Raw genomic sequence first — 19,712 nt, 5'->3', positions numbered from 1 at the left:
TGTCCCCAGAGGCCCACATCAAAATATCATCATCAGCGGCATATGCTAGGTTGGCCAACATAAGAATTGCCTTTAGAAACTTGTGTAAGGAATCATTCAGAACCCTGTATACCACTTATGTAAGACCAATTCTGGAATATGCAGCTCCAGCCTGTAGTTCATACCTAGTTAAAGACAAGACAAAATTAGAGAAGATTCAGAGGTAAGCTACCAGACTCATCCCGGAACAGAGAGGTATGAGCTACGAGACTCATCACGGGTGGAACACGAGCAAGGGGACACAGGTGGAAACTTGGTACCCAAATGAGCCACAGAGACATTGGAACGAATTTTTGGATAGGCTGACGTCTGATATATGATTTGATGTTGGTATCATATCCATGGAAAATTCATTTGGGTTATCAATCTTTAGTGTATTTAGTGGCTCGCTGAAAACAGTTGTGGGGGTTTTCTTTTTTGCTTTCACGACTGTATGCGCACGTCGCCAATGTACATGTGGCAGACGCTTCACGAAGCTGTCGGAATTAGCAGAATAGAAAATACGAGAACAACCGTACAGGGCCTGGGAGCAAGGCCGAGTTAGAGTCCTTGAGGGTCTCTTCTCAGACTAGCCTCACCTGGTCCTGGTCCACGTTGATCGTTGGCATCTCCTCAATGACTTAACACTTTAAGGGACTCCCATGGTCCTCATCACATTTATAGTTTAGTGAATATAAGCAACTCTGTGTTGAAGACACTTAGAGCTGAAGGCTTGAGTAATGTTGGCAGTATTCAGAAGTGGTTCAACGGAAACACCGTATAAAGCTTAACAGTAGTTTATTTACTAACTTAACCACTAATACACAGGGTGCTTGATTTACTTTAGATTGGCGTCAGCAAGGCTATGGTTGTGTTAGCGAGACTCTTGCCGTCTGGCTAATTGACTCGGATCCACTCGTGGAGAAACACCTAACTTAACACAGTTGACAGCCAATCATTAACACGGCAACCTAACTGCCGGTATGCAAAGGGATCACAAGAGTTCCAACAGGATACTCGGGTAATGATAATATGCAATAAATCGCAAATACTGTCAATGGGACAGGCAATAACATGCACAATAATAATCACACACAATACTAAATGTGTGGTGTATGTGAAGCTCACATTCAACAGACGAGTGTAATGCCGTGATACCAGAGATAAACACGCATACACCGTCGATTCACCTATGACCTGTGACAGGTAGGAGAAGGTGAGAACTGTGGTTGATATCTCAGATCAAAACACACAATAAAACAATGACAAAATATTGTACTTACAGATATGGTACCTCTCTGATTCTCTCTCACTCACTCAGGCACATTTATACAAGCACTCGTAGGTGGCCTGACAGCTGGTTTCGCTCGTAGACACGGAGGGTACTTGCAGTAGGGCGTGCTGCATGCTTAAGACAGACAGACACAGACAGACAGAGACATACAGACAGACAGACACTCACACACTCACACACACACAAGAGGCTAGTGCGAAAGTTGGAGATGCAGGCTGGAGTGAGAGGGAAGGTACTCCGGTGGATAGAGGAGTACCTAAGCAACAGGAGACAACGAGTCTGTGTGAGGGGTGAGGTCTCAGATTGGCGAGACGTCACAAGTGGAGTCCCGCAGGGGTCAGTCCTTGGACCTATACTGTTTCTGGTATATGTAAATGATCTCCCAGAGGGTATAGATTCGTTCCCCTCAATGTTTGCCGACGATGCAAAACTTATGAGGAAAATTGAAACAGAGGATGATAGTAGGAGGCTACAAGATGACCTGGATAGACTGAGTGAATGGTCCAACAAATGACTGTTGAAGTTCAACCCGAGTAAATGCAAAGTAATGAAACTAGGCAGTGGAAACAGGAGGCCAGGCACAGGATACAGAATAGGAGATGAAGTACTTAATGAAACAGACAGAGAGAAAGATCTAGGAGTTGATATCACACCAAACCTGTCTCCTGAAGCCCACATAAAGAGAATAACGTCTGCGGCATATGCGAGGCTGGCTAACATCAGAACGGCGTTCAGGAACCTGTGTAAGGAATCATTCAGAATCTTGTACACCACATATGTAAGACCAATCCTGGAGTATGCGGCCCCAGCATGGAGCCCGTACCTTGTCAAGCACAAGACGAAGCTGGAAAAAGTCCAAAGGTATGCTACTAGACAAGTCCCAGAACTAAGAGGCATGAGTTATGAGGAAAGGCTGCGGGAAATGCACCTTACGACACTGGAAGATAGAAGAGTAAGGGGGGACATGATCACAACCTACAAAATCCTCAGGGGAATCGACCGGGTAAACAAGGATGAACTATTCAACACTGGTGGGACGCGACCAAGGGGACACAGGTGGAAGCTGAGTACCCAAATGAGCCACAGAGACGTTAGAAAGAACTTTTTCAGTGTCAGAGTAGTTAGTAAATGGAATGCATTAGTAAGTGATGTGGTGGAGGCTGACTCCATACACAGTTTCAAATGTAGATATGATAGAGCCCAATAGGCTCAGGAATCTGTACACCAGTTGATTGACGGTTGAGAGGCGGGACCAAAGAGCCAGAGCTCAACCCCCGCAAGCACAATTAGGTGAGTACACACACTCACATACTCATACTCACACACTCACTCACTCAGGCACTCAGGCACTCACTCAGGCACTGGCGGCGAATAAGGTGATGACGTCACGTAGTAGTGAGGGCGGCGGCGGGTGCCTCGAGGTACTGAGGTACACGCTCAAGACGAGTAACGGCTGTGGTACCATGCAGGTACACTTGTGGTAAAGTCACACACAGGTTACTTAGGCGGCGGCACTGCCTTAGTTCACTTTAAGTCACTCACAACGATCTTTGTCACCAGGGGTTACCTGATACCAGTCTGTTTCACTCTGGAGATTTGTCACTTTAGGCTTCTGAACAATATATTCACACTCGTGATTCTGGGCGTGTGTGTGGTATATTTTTTCAGACGCTGAGTTAACTTGATGGTGAGGAATAGTCGGTGTTCAGTCTATTGGCCGGTAGACAGAACAGAACCTGTCCTAGGTTTGGTCTCCCTCACTTGAATGGTTTTGCCTGAAGCTCAGGGCATCTTATGGGGCACACACAAGGGGATTACAATTTGACCAATAGCATTGCAGCAAATGGGCGGAAACCAATCATAATGACCGTTCGATGAGCAGTAGGAGAGGTGACGTCATGAACGTCATGAACACGTCATAGCTGTTATTCACCATCATGCTGGTTGACCCCAGAGGTCAGACGCTGCTAGCATCTCCCCTCTGTCCCACGCTCCCACCGGCCAATGTGCCCACTGACCCTTGGTGGCAAGTATGCTTAACTCCCTGTATCTACTTCCTGCCTGAACATACGGCGGCCTCCGTATTATGAAAGTGTTCCTGGTTAAGTGGGCATTCTGGAGATACCGAACATGCCAGGTCACTATCCAGGATTAAAAGAGATAGGCTTGTGCACAAGATCGGTGCACTGTGCACTGCAATGAGCCATTCAAGTCAGCTGTGGGAGAATCGTGAGAGAGACTCTCTCACAACAGTCGTACTGCTTCCTCAGTAACTGCTCATTTCTTTGTTGTCATCAGTGAAAGTTCCATCTCCCTTTCGCAGGGGCCTGATACTAGATGTGGTTTTTGATCTTGATTATGCATAGGAGAAAAAATATTTTCGATTTCTCTCTTTCACTGATGGCCTTTTGCTCTCTTTGCCTCTCCTGGGTTTTTTATGATTCCTGTAGCTTAAGTTCAATTGTTTCTAATTCTCTACCTAACCTTCTTCACCGTTCTTGAGATAGGGTGCGACTCTCAAGTTCCGCGATTCGTTTTCTTCGCCTATACAGGGAACTACGTTCCCGTTCCAATCTGCATCTCTTTCTCTTTTTTTTCTTAGGGGTATGCAGTTTGAACATATTTCTAGTGCTACTGAGCTTAGTTTTTCCAGGCACTGGTTCAGGTTTGCATTTTCTAACCGTTCTTCCCAGTTTATTTCTGTGAAGTCCTGGTTTATTTGCTCCCAGTTTATGTTTATTATTGAAGTTGAAATTGCTGAAAACTCCTCCACTTGGGAATCTGGAGTGGTTTTGAAGGTCTATCCCCATGCTTGTCAGAACTTCAATTAAGTTGTGATCTGAGTAACAGGTATTTGTAATCATTATGTTCCTGATCAATTCATCATTATTGGTGAAAATGAGGTCCAGCGTGTTCTTCCTAGTTGGTTCCACTATTTGCTGGTTTAAGGCAAACCTGTTGCACATCCGTAGCAGGTCATTTGCATGTTCCTGTTCATTTAGGCTACTTCCTGGTATTCTTTCTGATATTACTGTTGTGACGGTAACGCGTTGGTGTTCGGCTTGTTTCAAAAGCTAGGGGTATGGCCTCGTCACATAAAGAAAAAAAAGAAAAAAGCTGGAACTTTCGTCTGTGGTAAGGTAATGGGAAGACACACAAAACACAAGTAAATTTAACAATGAAATTTTAATTACGTTAGAAAAGCAAAACATGAATAAAATTGGGCATAAAAATGTAACATAAATCAACAAACAAAATAATAAGAATAATCACTGGCAAATGAAAAGTTACATTAAGACAAGTGAATAATGGCAAAGTAAATTATATTAGTGCAGGAATATTGGCTTCAAGCTGCCACCTCCCTTAGTACACGTAAGCCAAGGCTTAGTCTACCAATGAGACGTGTTAACTTGTGTGGAGCACGATATTTTCTGCCTTCCCTAGGTCGCGGTGGCCCGGACATCAGCTCGTGTGGCGGGTGGTGGGGCAGGTGCGACGGGCACCAGCCAATCAGTGACAGGCAGGCGATGGACAAGCAGTTTGCCGGTTTAACGGTGGCGGAGGCGAGCAGGGGCGCCGGTGCTGGATACGTTTTGCTCTATGGGCAAAACTTGTTGCTGTACTTGTTGGATATATCTTCTATATTAGTTGTTACTGGGATGTAGTTTGGAGGGAAGAGCAGGCTCAATCTCTCTTGAAAGAGATTATCGTCACACTGTATTGCCAGGTACTTTCATTTCAGGTGCCGTAGGTTGAAGTCCCCAAGCAGGATGATGTTCGGGGTTGGATAGGTTTTCCAAGCAGTGTTCTATTTTCATTAGTTGGTTTTTAAACTGCTGAGGGTTTGCCTCCGGTGACTTGTATACAAGGACAATACAGTAACTACACTTAGGATCTCTATTTTGACTATCAGCACTTCCACATATCTTTTGTGGTGTTCAGCAGCTCAGTACAGATGTGTCTTTGATGGCAAGAACAGAGACAATGCTCAACCCCCACAAGCACAACTAGGTGAGTAAAATTAGGCGAGTACATGCACGCACGCACATATATAAGAAAATTAATTATTTTGGGGGAATTTAGAGATGGACAACGCACTTTATTATCGAGACGCTGACGAGTTGAAAGTTTGCGAGAGTTTCTTGGTTCAGACTTTTATTTGATTTTTTCTGCTTGGGTAAGTTGAATATTGATCTCTGCAATATAATGGTCTAATTGTATTGTTATTGTGTAGTTGTTTGGTGAGCACATATTGCAAAGAAATGTATCACTGCTTCGTATTTTTAATTTATTGCCAAAGCAGCAAATCATGTAAGCTTGTCGGTTAAAACATGAACAAATACATAGTGCCTTGTGTTAGGCGAATGGATGAAAGATAAGATGGGCACTTGTGGGCAAAGTGGGCTTTGATATATTATCACTTGTGCATAATAAGTGTCCTTCCTCTTCATATATAATTGTGATTAAAGTATAAATTGTGTTGAAAAAAGGAATAAAAAAGGAATAAAAAGGAGGGGAGGGGGGGAACAAGGCAGAAATTAGCAATTAAACAAGTTGGTCAACAAACAGCATTGTTTAAAATAGCAAGACATGGGTTGACATTTAGGGGTAAGGTAGGTTACATGGAGTTTACCCCCTGCCTGTCCAGCTCGTTGTTGCCGTGAGGGGGGGCTTGGTGGGGGGCTGCCGGAGTGTGATGCTCCTTAAGACAGTCCTCTGTCCTTTTGTAGCCTTGTTCTTCTGCTGCTGAACACCTTTTTTTTTTTCTCGTTTTTCTTCCCCCCCCCCCCTCCCCCTCTTCTCCTTTCTCATTGTCATTTCCTGCTGACCTTGTGCCTGTTTTGATCATTTTTTTGCCCTTTTGTTTTGATGCCTGGGTGTTTGAGGAGGCATACTCTTGCATCCGTAGAACTATAGTACCCAACGTTCCGAGCGAGGGGAACCTTTTATTGTAAATTCCCCTTTCGTCACTGAACCCGATCTCGACGGACTGACGGTTCTAAAGGTGGCGTTTGTGAGGCGTATACTCACGACGCACCCCTAGGGAGCCCAGGCATGATCGGCGATAGCTTCTTGTTGGGTGTCCTGCCTCTAATTGTGGCTCCATGGTGGGTGTGGGGGCACATTCGTGAATGAAAGTGTTATTTCTCATTTTTATGTCTGTGAATGTTCCTCTTGTAACCTCTCAGGCTAGTGGGGTGGGCGACCAAGCCCCTAAGTCGGACTATATTGGAAGACCGGGCTCTGTAGCCCCCATTGGGCCTGACATTGCTCCTCCTGTGACCCTCCTGACTACTCCTTTCGGCTCCCCTCCCTCCTCTGTGGTTGGGTCGAGCCACAAGCCCCCAGTGGTGACCGCCTCGTCCCCTGGCACGGCTCAGTCTTTCGTTGTGACTACTGCGCCTTTCAGCCTCTCTTGGGGGTCCTCAACGCCGTCTGTGCCACGGCCGCAATCGCTCTGTTCCTTCCCGTACTGATGCGTATCAAGCCTTGTTTGGTCCACCTTCGTGGGCCAAATACTTTTCATCTCCTCCCTCTTGATTATTCCTATAATATTATATATGTATATTATATATATTATAATATTATATATTATATTTTATATTATATATTATTATATATTATAATACTTTGATCCCTCTCCTCATCCCTCCTCCCTGTACGCCTCCTGACGATTTCTCCCTCCATCGGCATCTTGTTGATTCCGTGGATGCGTCTGTTACCTTCAACCCCACCCGTCTCGGTACACGTGTCGTTGCTGCTCCTTCTCAGGATGCAGCCTCCCGCTTGGCTGCCTTATCATGCCATGGCGAGACCCCTGTTCGGGTCTCCAAGAATGCTCGTTTGAATGCCAGTGTTGGCACTATTCTCCTCCCGCTCCATGTTGCAACCGGTGTTCAGAATCTAGCAGGACTGCCACGATGATATTCGGCATATCCTCGATGCCCAGGACCATTGGTTCCTCCAGGTAGACACGTTTACTCGTCCCCCTCGTGGTCGTCGTTGTCAGCCCCTCCGGGTTGTGAAGATTACCTTTGATGGTAGGACCCTTCCACCCTCTGTCATTCTTGCTGGTGCCAGGTGCTCTGTCCAGGAGTACATTCCCTCTTCTCGGCTCTGTAATAAGTACTGCAGGTTTGGGCATGGAGTCCTCTGCTGCGCCAGTACTCTCTCTGTCCTATGTGTGGAGACGAGGGTCACCAGAATTCAGAGTGCACTTCTCCCCAGGCTCGTTGCTTCAATTGCAGTGCGGCCCAGTAGTGAATAAGGAGACAAATTGAGGTAAAAAAATTTCAGAAACGGTTGGGCACTTCCATGCCGACTTGACCCTGGCGGGCCAGATCGTCCAACCCTCTTGTTTTTGGTGGTTAGGTTAGGGCACAGTCAGCGCGCTCCTGGCTGGCTGGCGGGGGTGGGGTGGTGGTCCCCCCTGGGGTCCCGGGGGGACCACCACCCAGGGTATACCTGAGGAACTGGTGCCCTATCCTAACCTGTTTTCTCGCACGATTTGTCTCGAGCTTTTAAGACGAGTCTAGGGCCTCAAGAAGGGGGTCTCTACTTATGAGAGGTACCGAGGATGAATGTTCAATAGTTGGAAACCAAAAAATACACTGGTGAAAGGCATATAAACGTTTTTTGGAGTATTTAATGGCACTAGTATATGTGTGCGTGTTTTTTTTATGTAAATACAATATATCTGGGTTTTTTTTAATTCCTGCTGAGAAGTGTATCTGAAATAAAGGGTTTTGTCTTTACAATTGGTAAGGTTTCAATAATCAGGTAAAAATAAAATGAGAAAGACTCGAGTTATATTTTTTCATCAGTTACTCCAGATTATTGTCCCCATTTTCTCTATTCCGTTTCACAGAAAACATCTTCACGGGCGGTCCAGTCCCGTTTTCGTCTATGGGGAAACTCAGATAATTGACAGAAAAAAAATATATGCAAGTTCCATTTTTATTTCCAAACACTGGATAGTTTAATTATTAAGATCGGGAGTTTGCTTATTATTCAGATCTGGAAACAACAACGTATTATTATTTCATGTTTTTTTTTCATCCAAACATATAGAAACAAGTATTTGTTTTAATTTTAGAGGAAAGAACATTATCAAGTATTTGTTTTGTTTTGTTTTTTCATAGGAAAGAGCAAACATCAGAAAAGACATAATTCATTCATTCATTCAGTATTATAGATATCCCCCACCGGTAAATTAAAAACATTATTTATTTTCATTGTTAGTTCTTTTTTATTGAACAAATAAAACCTACAATACACATGACTACAATGATAGATTAAAAAAGAACTAACGATGAAAATAAATAATGTTTTTAATTTACCGGTGGGGGGATATCTATAATACTGAATGAATGAATGAATTATGTCTTTTCTGATGTTTGCTCTTTCCTATGAAAAAACAAAACAAAACAAATACTTGATAATGTTCTTTCCTCTAAAATTAAAACAAATACTTGTTTCTATATGTTTGGATGAAAAAAAAACATGAAATAATAATACGTTGTTGTTTCCAGATCTGAATAATAAGCAAACTCCCGATCTTAATAATTAAACTATCCAGTGTTTGGAAATAAAAATGGAACTTGCATATTTTTTTTTTCTGTCAATTATCTGAGTTTCCCCATAGACGAAAACGGGACTGGACCGCCCGTGAAGATGTTTTCTGTGAAACGGAATAGAGAAAATGGGGACAATAATCTGGAGTAACTGATGAAAAAATATAACTCGAGTCTTAATCATTTTATTTTTTACCTGATTATTGAAACCTTACCAAATGTAAAGACAAAACCCTTTATTTCAGATACACTTCTCAGCAGGAATTAAAAAACCCCAGATATATTGTATTTAAAAAAAAACACGCACACATATACTAGTGCCATTAAATACTCCAAAAAACGTTTATATGCCTTTCACCAGTGTATTTTTTGGTTTCCAACTATTGAACATTCATCCTCGGTACCTCTCATAAGTAGAGACCCCCTTCTTGAGGCCCTAGACTCATCTTAAAAGCTCGAGACAAATCGTGCGAGAAAACAGGTTAGGATAGGGCACCAGTTCCTCAGGTATACCCTGGGTGGTGGTCCCCCCGGGACCCCAGGGGGGACCACCACCCCACCCCCGCCAGCCAGCCAGGAGCGCGCTGACTGTGCCCTAACCTAACCACCAAAAACAAGAGGGTTGGACGATCTGGCCCGCCAGGGTCAAGTCGGCATGGAAGTGCCCAACCGTTTCTGAAATTTTTTTACCTCAATTTGTCTCCTTATTCACTACTCGGCCCACCCTGCCTTTTCCCGCTTGTGTGTGCAATACAAGCTTGAGGCAGCCGTCCTCAACTTGAAGCACTGGGAACGTTTCTTTTCCTAAGGTGAGGCGCCAAGTTCGCCATCTCCCACCTTATAGCTAACTGTTACGAACCTTACCTCCTGTGGAGGTTGGTTTCGGTTGTAAAATGTTGGTGGACACAGGGAGAGTGTATATTAGTATAAATCCCCAGCTGAGATCAGAGAGGCCTGCGAGTCACCATTATTACTCCGCCCAGTGAAGTAGTGCCTTCTCAGGCTGGAGATCATCAGAAATAATGTGAACTTGAATAGCTTTACTATGTAAGGGAAAAATGGACTATAAAAAAGTATGCACGGGGGAATATAGTAAATAAAATCATTAATGTGTTTGATAGCATATGTAAAGAGAGTATTAAGGGGCGATGAGGCAAGAGAGGTGGACGCCATCTTGACTGGAGTGGGAGGTGTATCGCTGCCTGACCGTTCCTGCTGTTTGAGGGGTTTTCTCCGGCCGTTCAGTCAGATAAGCCTATCCTTGTCTATATCCAGGGTTGCAAGATTGGGTAGAGTAACATTACAGAAGTTGGAGAGGTTTTATAAACCTCTGTGAACTAATGAAATAATGTGAACTTGAATAGCTTTACTATGCAAGGGAAAAATGGACTATAAAAAAGTATGCACGGGGGAATATAGTAAATAAAATCATTGGAGTTGGAGAGGTTTTATAAACCTCTCCAACATCTGTAATGTTACTCTACCCAATCTTGCAACCCTGGATATAGACAAGGACTAGGCTTATCTGACTGAACGGCCGGAGAAAACCCCTCAAACAGCAGGAACGGTCGGCAGCGATACACCTCCCACTCCAGTCAAGATGGCGTCCACCTCTCTTGCCTCATCGCCCCTTAATACTCTCTTTACATATGCTATCAAACACATTAATGATTTTATTTACTATATTCCCCCGTGCATACTTTTTTATAGTCCATTTTTCCCTTACATAGTAAAGCTATTCAAGTTCACATTATTTCTGATGATCTCCACCTGAGAAGGCACTACTTCACTGGGCGGAGTAATAATGGTGACTCGCAGCCTCTCTGATCTCAGCTGGGGATTTATACTAATATACACTCTCCCTGTGTCCACCAACATTTTACAACCGAAACCAACCTCCACAGGAGGTAAGGTTGGTAACACTAACGTCTCTTATGCTCGCGTGTTGCGCTCTTCCTCTCCTCGTCCTTCCTGGCTTCCTTGGTCTCTCGACCGTTTCCGGGCCTTAGACCCAGACACGCCCACCACCGCCACCTCTGTTTCTTTGAGTTCAGTCCTGAAGGGTCCCCCTCATGGCTCTGTCAGGGGTTCCCCTTCTTTCTATCCCAGTGTGTTGTCTCCCGTGTCTTCTTCCTCGTCTCCCTCCGATCCTTTTTCCCGTCTTTCTCCTCATGTCTATTGGCTCTCCTACGCTGCCTGTCGGTGCGAGCTGATGTCCATCACTCTCCCAACGGCCATCGTGTCTGCTCTCGTTCTGCTTCTCCTGTTGAGAAGCCTAGAATCTGTTGCCCAGTACGTTGTTGCTGGGACACTTGTCTCTCTGAGTCAGAATCGTAAGCCTGGCTCCTCTCCTTCCCCCTCCCGGCAGGTAAGAAGGCTTCGCTTTCTTCCTCGGCCCCTACGTCTGACACTCTTGCTCCTTCCCCTCCCGTTTCAGTGGTTGCGCCCCCTGTTCCTACTATGGAGGTTTCTTTGGACCCCGCTTCCCTCTCAGTAACTGCCCTTGCTGATGTGCGCTCCCCTCTTTCTGCTGCTGCTCCTCCTCCTGCTGCTGTCCTTGACTGCTGCTCTTGTTTGTCTCCTCCTCCTCCAGACCCCGCCTGTCTGCCTCTGGTCTGTTCTCCCACTTCCTTCCCTCCGTCATTGCTCAGTTTACCCATGCCCCTGACCCTGATCATGTGCTTCTTTAGCGTGCTATGTTCCTCTTTCACCTTTGTTTCTTCCTTGTTCTCTGTTGCTGTCTTTTCTCTAACTGTCGATATCTATTCTTCAATGGAACGTTCGAGGTTATAACGCCAATTTCCTTGAACTCCAATTTTTTTTTCACGATTTTCGCCCCTATGTGTCTGTCTCCAGGAGCCGATGCTTGGTGCTCGTCCTGGTTGCTTTCGTGGCTATTCCTTTCTCCCCCTCCCCCCCCCGGGGCTCCTAACTCTTCTGCTCTCTTGATTTGATTCGCTCTGATGTTCCTTTTGTCTCCTTACTTTTTCCTTCGCCTCTCCATTGTTCTGCTGCTAGTATCTTTGTGAGGAAATGGTACATGGTTTGTTCCATTTATCTCGCCCCAAATGCCCCGCTTTCTCTTCCTGATCTTAAGCACCTACTGGACTCCTTGCCGGAGCCTGTGCTCCTGCTAGGTGATTTAAATTGTCGACATACCCTTTGGGGTGATGTTCTGATAAACACCCGAGGTCGCCTTCTTGAACCATTCATCCTCTCTTCCCCGTTTCCTCTGAATTCTGGTTAGCCCACTAATTTGGACTCACGGACTCTTTCCCTTTCCTGTCTTGATTTTTCTCTTTGCTCGTCTTCCCTTTACTTAGATTTCGAATAGCGGGTTCTTGATGACCTCAATGGCAGTGACCTTTTTTCCATCCTTGTTTCCTTTTTCTCTTTACCCTCGCCTTTCTCTTTACCCTCGCCTTTCCTTCCCTAGGTAGTCCATGCTACTATCTCTGACCTTTCCATTCTGCCTCTCCCTAGTGCCCTCCTCCTTTTTTATGACACCGGTCTTCGACGCTGCCCTCCGCTCTATTCCTCGCTCTTCCTCTTGGGGAACGCGGAAGTGCGTTCCCTGGTGGAATGTGGACTGTGCTCGGGCTGTCTGCTGTATGTGTGCGGCCTGGAAGAGACATCGTCGCCGGCAGACGCTTGAATCTTTTCTTTTGTTTCGAAAGGAAAGTGTGGTGGCCCGTAAGACCATCCGAACGGCTAAACGTGCATGTTGGATGTCTTATGTCTCCACCATCACGTCCGAAACTCCTCTCCAGCTGATCTGGATGCGTATCCGCAAGATAGCGGGTAAGTTCATTCCCGATGTCTTCCTGGTCCTTCCCCTCGGTGGTACTCCTGTGGCGGACCCGATGCAGGTCACGACCGAATTGGGTTCCCACTTTTCGTCTGTTAGCTCTGGTTCTCATCTCCCCCATTCCTTCCTTCCTTTGTAAGCCTCTTCTTGAATCTAGCCCTTTGGATTTCTGTACCTATCTCTGCCTTCCCTATAACAATCCCTTCTCTATCTCTAAGCTCCAGTCTGTCCTGGTCCTCTGCAGTTCTACGGAGGCATGCTCCGATGGCATTCATTATGTGATGCTTCGACATCTCCCTCCGTGCTCGAATCGGTATTTACCGAATCTGTTTAATCGGGTCTGGGAGTCGTCGTCAGTCCCTGAGGACTGGCTCGACGCTGTTGTCCTCCCTGTTCGGAAACCAGGGTCTCTCGGGACTTCCCCCCAAGGACTTCCGTCCTTTTGCCCTCACGAGTTGTCTGCAAGCTCTTTGAACATATGGTTAACATTCGTCTGATGTGGTTCGTAGAGCACTATTGCCTCCTTTCCCCTTCTCGATTTGATTTTCGCAAATGCCTCAGCACAACAGATGTCCTGGTGAACTTGGAGGAATATATTCGTACTGCTTTTGCTGCGAAGACCTCCGTTGTTGCCGTCCTTTTTGACCTGGAAAAAGTTTAAGACACTTCCTGGCGGTTATCATATTCTGTCCCAATTTCATTCTTTTGGCCTTCGTGGTAATCTCCCCCTCTTCCTCCAAAGTTTCCTCTCGTCGTTCCTTGCGAGTGAGGCTTGGTACCACTCTCTCTGCCCCTTTTCAGCAATATGAGGGTGTGCCCCAAGGTAGTGTTCTGAGCACTACCCTTTTTCTTGTTGCTCTCAATGGTCTTTCCTCCCTTCCTTCTGGCGTCTTCTCCGCTCTCTATGCAGACAATCTTATCCTTTCCTGTCAGGGTGATAATTTGCCTCTCCTTCAACGGCGGCTTCAACTAGCGATTGATGCCATGTCGTCTTGGGCCACCAATCATGGTTTCGAGTTCTCTGCATTTAAGAATTGTGCTGTGACTTTTACTCGGAAGCGTATCATTCTTCGTCCCTCTGTCTCTTTATAGACATCCCCTTGTGTACAAGGATTCTGCTAAGCTTCTGGGGTTAGTCTGACACTCGTTTGTCTTGGTCAGCCCATATCTCTTACCTCCGCACTGAATGCTCTAAGGCCCTTTCCCTCAAGTTTTTATCCCATACTTTTTGGGGGTGGCTATGTGTACTCTCCCCCCCCCCTCTCTACGTTCCTCATTCGTCCTGTCTAAACTCGATTATGGTTGCCCTGCTTACTCGTCCGCTTCTCCTTCTACTCTTCGCCGTCTTGATGCTTTGCACCATGCTGGATTGCGCCTCAGCTCTGGTGCCTTTCGTTTGACTCCCGCCCTCAGCATGTATGTTGACACTGGTTTCCTATTTCTCCAGGACCGCAATGATCACTACTGTCTTCGCTATCTGGCGCAGTCCTTGCAACATCCTTCCTCTCGCCTCTGTCGTGCTTTTACTTTTACCCCTCCTGTAGTTCATGTTCCTTTTCACCACCTCCCTCTTTGTCTGGCTATCTCGCTTACAGGTCTCGTTCCATTTGTCTTTCTCATATTTCTCCTCGTATTATTCCTTCCTTGCCCCCGTGGAGGGGTCCCCCTTCCAAAGTTTTGTACGGCACTGACCCGCATTACTAAAGCTTTTACTCCTCCTATGGTTCTGAAACGCCTTTTTCTTGAGCACTTTTCTTTACACTCCCGCTCAGTTTCTAAGGGTCTACGTCCGCGGACGGTGTGGGCTACTCCGTTGGTTTTAATGACCGCACTTAAATATGTCGCCTTCCTTCGGAGACTAGCATCTTCATAGCGGAGCTTTATGCTATTCTCGATAGCTCTCCGTCTCCTGCTTTCTCGTTATCAATCCTCCTTTGTGATTGTCGTTGACTCTCGTAGTGCCCTCATGGCTCTCGGGTCCTTTAATCCTGTCCATCCCGTTGTCGAAGAGATTCAACATTGGCTGTTTCTTATCTCTAGTAAATTTAAATCCGTTGAGTTTAGCTGGGTTCCCAGCCATGTTGGTGTTTTTTTAGAGAGAGTGCGGATGCTGCCGCTAGAGAGGCTATCTGCTCTTGACCCATTTCCCGTAAAGGTATTCCTTTTTGCCGACTTTATCCGGTTATTCATTCCTCCATCCTTGCCCGTTGGCAGGGTTGTTGGTCTTGTGTTGTTGGTAACAAACTGCATAATATTATTAAGTGTTGTGTGTCCACGTGGCCTTCTTCCTGCCACAGTAACCGGCGGTGGGAAACAGCTCTAGTGTGGTTGCGTCTTGGCCATACTCGCTTAACTCGCGGTCACTTAATGGAGTGCCGCCCTACTCCTTATTATCCAAATTGCGTTGTCCCTCTTACCATCATGCATATCCTTGTTGAATGTCCTAACTTCCAGGACGAGTGTGTCTTGCTTTCCGACCGCCCCTCGTGGTCGTTTGTCCCTCGCTAGAATTTTTGGTGAATAGGATACTCTTGATATCGTTCATCTTGTGCGTTTCTGTTCTCGTATTGGCATCCTTGGTGATATTTAGCGCCCTCTTGATTACTCCGCACATTTGATGGTGCTACATGGCCTTCCCGGTTTGGTGCCTTTTGATAATTACTTACATGGAGTTTATTAGGTAGATCTTTCCATATATGTAGTTGGTTGCCACTTGTAAATATAGGAAAATGATTAATGTGTGGTGTGGCCACACATCACCTGTTACCAAATCTGCTAGTAAAAAAACTTTACCACGTGCCTCATAGAAAAGGGAAGAGATTTAGACAGAATCCGTCCTAACTGTTCTCTCTAAGGGGCATGTGCAGCCCAGCCTCACGAACGAATAGATACAGGCGATGGTGTTGTGAAGACCTTGTCTACTTCAGTTAAACTAACACGAGTGAAGATTATAATAAGTTCATGTCTAACAGTTGTCTTTCCTTTGTTGTCTACTAAAGTTTTTCCTGTGTTGTTGGGGAATTTAATTATCTCTTCCAGTCTGTATTGTTCTGTTTTCCTCCTGACCCCATTACATTCTGTAATCTTGCATTGATTTGCTTTGAATTCAAGTAGCCACTTGTCTACCCGTGATGCAGAACCCATTCCTGCTTTTGTCCTTTCTCGTCGGCATTACCTCACTCGTGTTAGTGTAGAACTTGTACAAAGATTTGCTTGCCAACTCGTGCAGTTAGACAGAAAAGTACGAATTCTTAAATAGTGTTCCTGATAATTACCTGGATTTGTCACTTGGCTCAACATCTATCATTTTATAGTTTCAGTGGATCCAGACTCGTCTCTCAGCACAGCATCGTTTCATACATCGATTAACGCTATGGCAGATTACACACAATCAATGATCTGTATTCGAGAGCTTGATTACTTAGCTGATGTTTTTGCCCCATTGAAAGAAACGCCTCTTGCCCCTCAAACTTCCGCTGCATCAGTGCTCCCAAATAATGGTTTGCTTCTGGAAAGATGTGGCAGATATACACTTCAACTCCAGCGGCGTTTACCAGCGAATGATCCTGTGAAGTGGAATAATGGTGAACCGATGCCATCTGGGAGCAGGGCCGGGAGACAGAAGGCTGAACAGAACTGGTTCGATAATCTGCACCTGTCATTCAACTGGATGGGCTTCAACCAGATCGGGTATAACAGACATGGGAACATGCCAAATGAATATGATTGTTATGGGTACGATGTCCGAGGCTACGACGTTGAGGGTTTCAACTGGTATGGCTTCAACAGATACGGAATTCCGCGCAACAACTACGATAGGAACATGTACGACGTGCATGGCTTTGACTGCTGTGGGTACAACAGAGAAGGTTTCAATTCACTTGGTCACAAGCGTTCCATGTTTGGCGAACTTTGCAGTTTTAATTACAAGCGGCGGTATAACGAGGACCTGAGTATGGAAGCATTGTATAAAAACTTTAAAACCGGTCCTTACACCAAAGACTATTTACGTAAATATAATAAGGAATTTCTCGAAGAACTTGAAAAATCCCAGAAATATATCCACGATCATTCTATGTATAAATATTTTTAGTTACTCTTTTTGTATTTTAATTCCAATATACTGGTTTATTGAACATGTATTTTAATGAGCAATTCTCACCAATAAATGTTTAGTTCATTAACTGGAACGATATAAATGTTCCTAAACGTTGACTCGGCGTGAATTATAATGTTTAGAGGACCATACAGGCCTTTAGTATTTTGAAGGGAAAAATAACGCTGGATGGTTATTAACCCTTACACTGCTCCAATTGCCATTTATGATTTTTACCCATTTGATTTGTTAACTACCTTGCCATGCTCACTTTGATGTAGTATTCGATAAGTGTGCAGTTTTAGGGGGGGGGGGGCAAGAATAGTTTAGTCCAGAAGACTAACCTATTATAAGACTTGGCTTCAATAAGACTTTGCTGCAGGGAGCTTTGGCTAGTTCGACTTTTATAGGGATCTTGAAGTAAGGTGTGTGGTCAGACAAGGACACACACTACAGCATTACATCTTAGACTGAAATAAAAATTGAGCCATTTAGAGATGAATCTAAACTCGCACTGTATGAAATGCCAAATCATCATATTACAGATAAGATGCATGAAATTTTTGCACTATTAATATTTCGCTTCTAGTGGATAAACGACATGTATGATGAACAAAGTAGAGTATTGTGAAGATTAATAATAAAACTGCAGCTTTCCTATGACACTGTATTTTCAGTACACCCTTTCCTGTGCCTCAAATATGTATTGGCAAAAAGACCTACCAATAATTTAAAATTAACTGTAAATACGTAGCTTGAAGTGGAACAATCTACTACTAGATGAATCTAATAATCTCCGTTGAGGTCTGGTAAAGAACTTTTTTGCCCTCTGTAAATTGTTTTTTTTTTTTTTTTTTTTTTGCGCCCTACCGCTCACAGGATGAGTATGGAGTGCACAATAAAATAAGCTGCCTCCAGCAGCAACAATAAAAAAATGTATTTATCGATGAGCAGAATTCTCTTTATACATCTTGACTTTTTTTTTTGGGGGGGGGGGAGGGGAGGTGGCTTTAGGCCTTTCTCCACCTTGAGTACTTCATTGATGGGGCCCCCTCACTGTCTGCCTCGTTGTCGCCGTGAGGGGGCTTGGTGGGCAGCTGCCGGAGTGTGATGCTCCGTGGGTCAGTCCTCTGTCCTTTTGCAGCCTTATGCTCCTGCTGCTGCCTTTACCAATTTTGCCAGGCCCCTTTTCCTTTTACTCGTGTTTCATTTTTCTCCCCCCTCTTCCTTTTACTAGTGTTTCATTTTTCTCCCCTCTCTTCCTTTTACTCGTTTCATTTTTCTCCCCCCTCTTACGAGGGGGGAGAAAACGCTTCCCTTCCACCAGGCTACGAGGGGCCTCGTAGCCTGGTGGAAGGGGCCTCGTAGCCTGGTGGATAGCGTACAGGACTCGTAATTCTGTGGCGCGGGTTCGATTCCCGCACGAGGCAGAAACAAATGGGCAAAGTTTCTTTCACCCTGAATGCCCCTGTTACCTAGCAGTAAATAGGTACCTGGGAGTTAGTCAGCTGTCACGGGCTGCTTCCAGGGGGTGGAGGCCTGGTCGAGGACCGGGCCGCGGGGACACTAAAGCCCCGAAATCATCTCAAGATAACCTCTTCTCTGTCAAATTATCATTTACTGCCGACCTTTATGCCTGTTTTGATTATTCTTTCGACCTTCTTTTGCTTTGACGCCTGGGTGTTTGAGGAGGCATACTCTTGCACCCGTAGAACTGTAGTACCAAACGTCTCGAGCGAGGGGACCGTTTTATTGTCAATCCTCCTTTCGTCACTGAACCCGCTCTCGACGGACTCACGGTTCTTAAGGTGGCGTTTGTGGGGCGTATACTCACGACGCACCCCTGGGGGGCCCCGGCAAGATCGGCGATAGCTTCTTGTTGGGTGTCCTGCCTCTAATTGTGGCTCCATGGTGGGTGTGGGAGCACATTTGTGAATGAAAGTTTTTCCTCGTTTTCATGGGTGATAATGTTTCCCTTGTATTTTCTCAGGCTCGTGGAGTGGGCGACCATGCCCCCGAGTCGGACTGTGTTGGAAGACCAAGCCCTGTAGCCCTTGCTGCATTGGGCCCCAACGATCTGACTACTCCCCTCAGTTTCCATCCCTCCTCTGCGGTAGGGTCGAGTCCCCAGCCCCCAGTGGTGACCACCTCGTCCCCTGGCACGGCTCCGTCTCTCATTGTGACTACTGCGCCTTTTACCCCCGTGAACTCCGGGGGTTCTCAACGCCGTTCCCGCCACGGCCGCACTAGCACGATCCCTTCCCGTAATACTACATACAATGCCTTGTTTGGTCCTGCTACGTGGCCTAAATACTTTGATCTCCACCATCTGGATTCTACTCCTGACGATTTCTCCCTCCATAAACACCTTGTTCATTCAGTAGATTCCTCTGTTACTTTTAACTCCACCAGTTACGGTACGCATGTCGTCGCTGCTCCTTCTCAGGATGCGGCTACTCGCTTAGCAGCTTTGTCCTGCATTGGAGAGACCCCTGTTCGAGTCTCCAAGAACGCTAGGTTAAATGCCAGTGTTGGCACTGTTCTCCTCCCACACCTATGTTGGTAACTGGTGTTCGGGACCTCGAAGATTGCCATGAGGATATTAAACATATCCTCGAAGCCCAAGGCCATTCTGTCCTCCAGGTGGACACGTTTACTCGACCCCCTCGTGGTCATCGCCGTCAGCCCCTTCGAGTTGTGAAAATCACCTTTGATAGTAGGGTCCTTCCACCCTCTTATTATTCTTGCTGGTGCCAGATGCTCCGTTCAGGAGTACATTCCCTCTCCTAGACTATGCAATAAGTGTTGGAAGTTCGGGCACGGTGTCCTCAAATGCACCAGGTACTGTGTATCTGTGCCCCATTGTGTGGGGACAATAGTCATTCTAAGTCAGAGTGCACTTCTCCCCAGGCTCGTTGCCTC

The 19,712-nt window shown here is 45.7% G+C and overlaps 1 long non-coding RNA gene across 1 annotated transcript in view; it reads left to right on the top strand.

The window, feature by feature from the left end:
• Nucleotides 1-17,453, top strand: part of LOC123763816 (uncharacterized) — a 36,701-nt gene extending 19,248 nt beyond the window's left edge. The window contains exon 3 of the long non-coding RNA XR_011222698.1: nt 16,009-17,453. This is a non-coding gene — a long non-coding RNA (uncharacterized lncRNA). The remainder of the gene's footprint in view (nt 1-16,008) is intronic.
• Nucleotides 17,454-19,712: the final 2,259 nt, after the last annotated feature.

The sequence above is a fragment of the Procambarus clarkii genome, chromosome 52 (assembly GCF_040958095.1).
Source record: "Procambarus clarkii isolate CNS0578487 chromosome 52, FALCON_Pclarkii_2.0, whole genome shotgun sequence".
Taxonomy (NCBI): Eukaryota; Metazoa; Arthropoda; class Malacostraca; order Decapoda; family Cambaridae; genus Procambarus; species Procambarus clarkii.
Note: the sequence above shows the minus strand (reverse complement) of the source record. Positions and strands in the feature narration are given on the sequence as shown.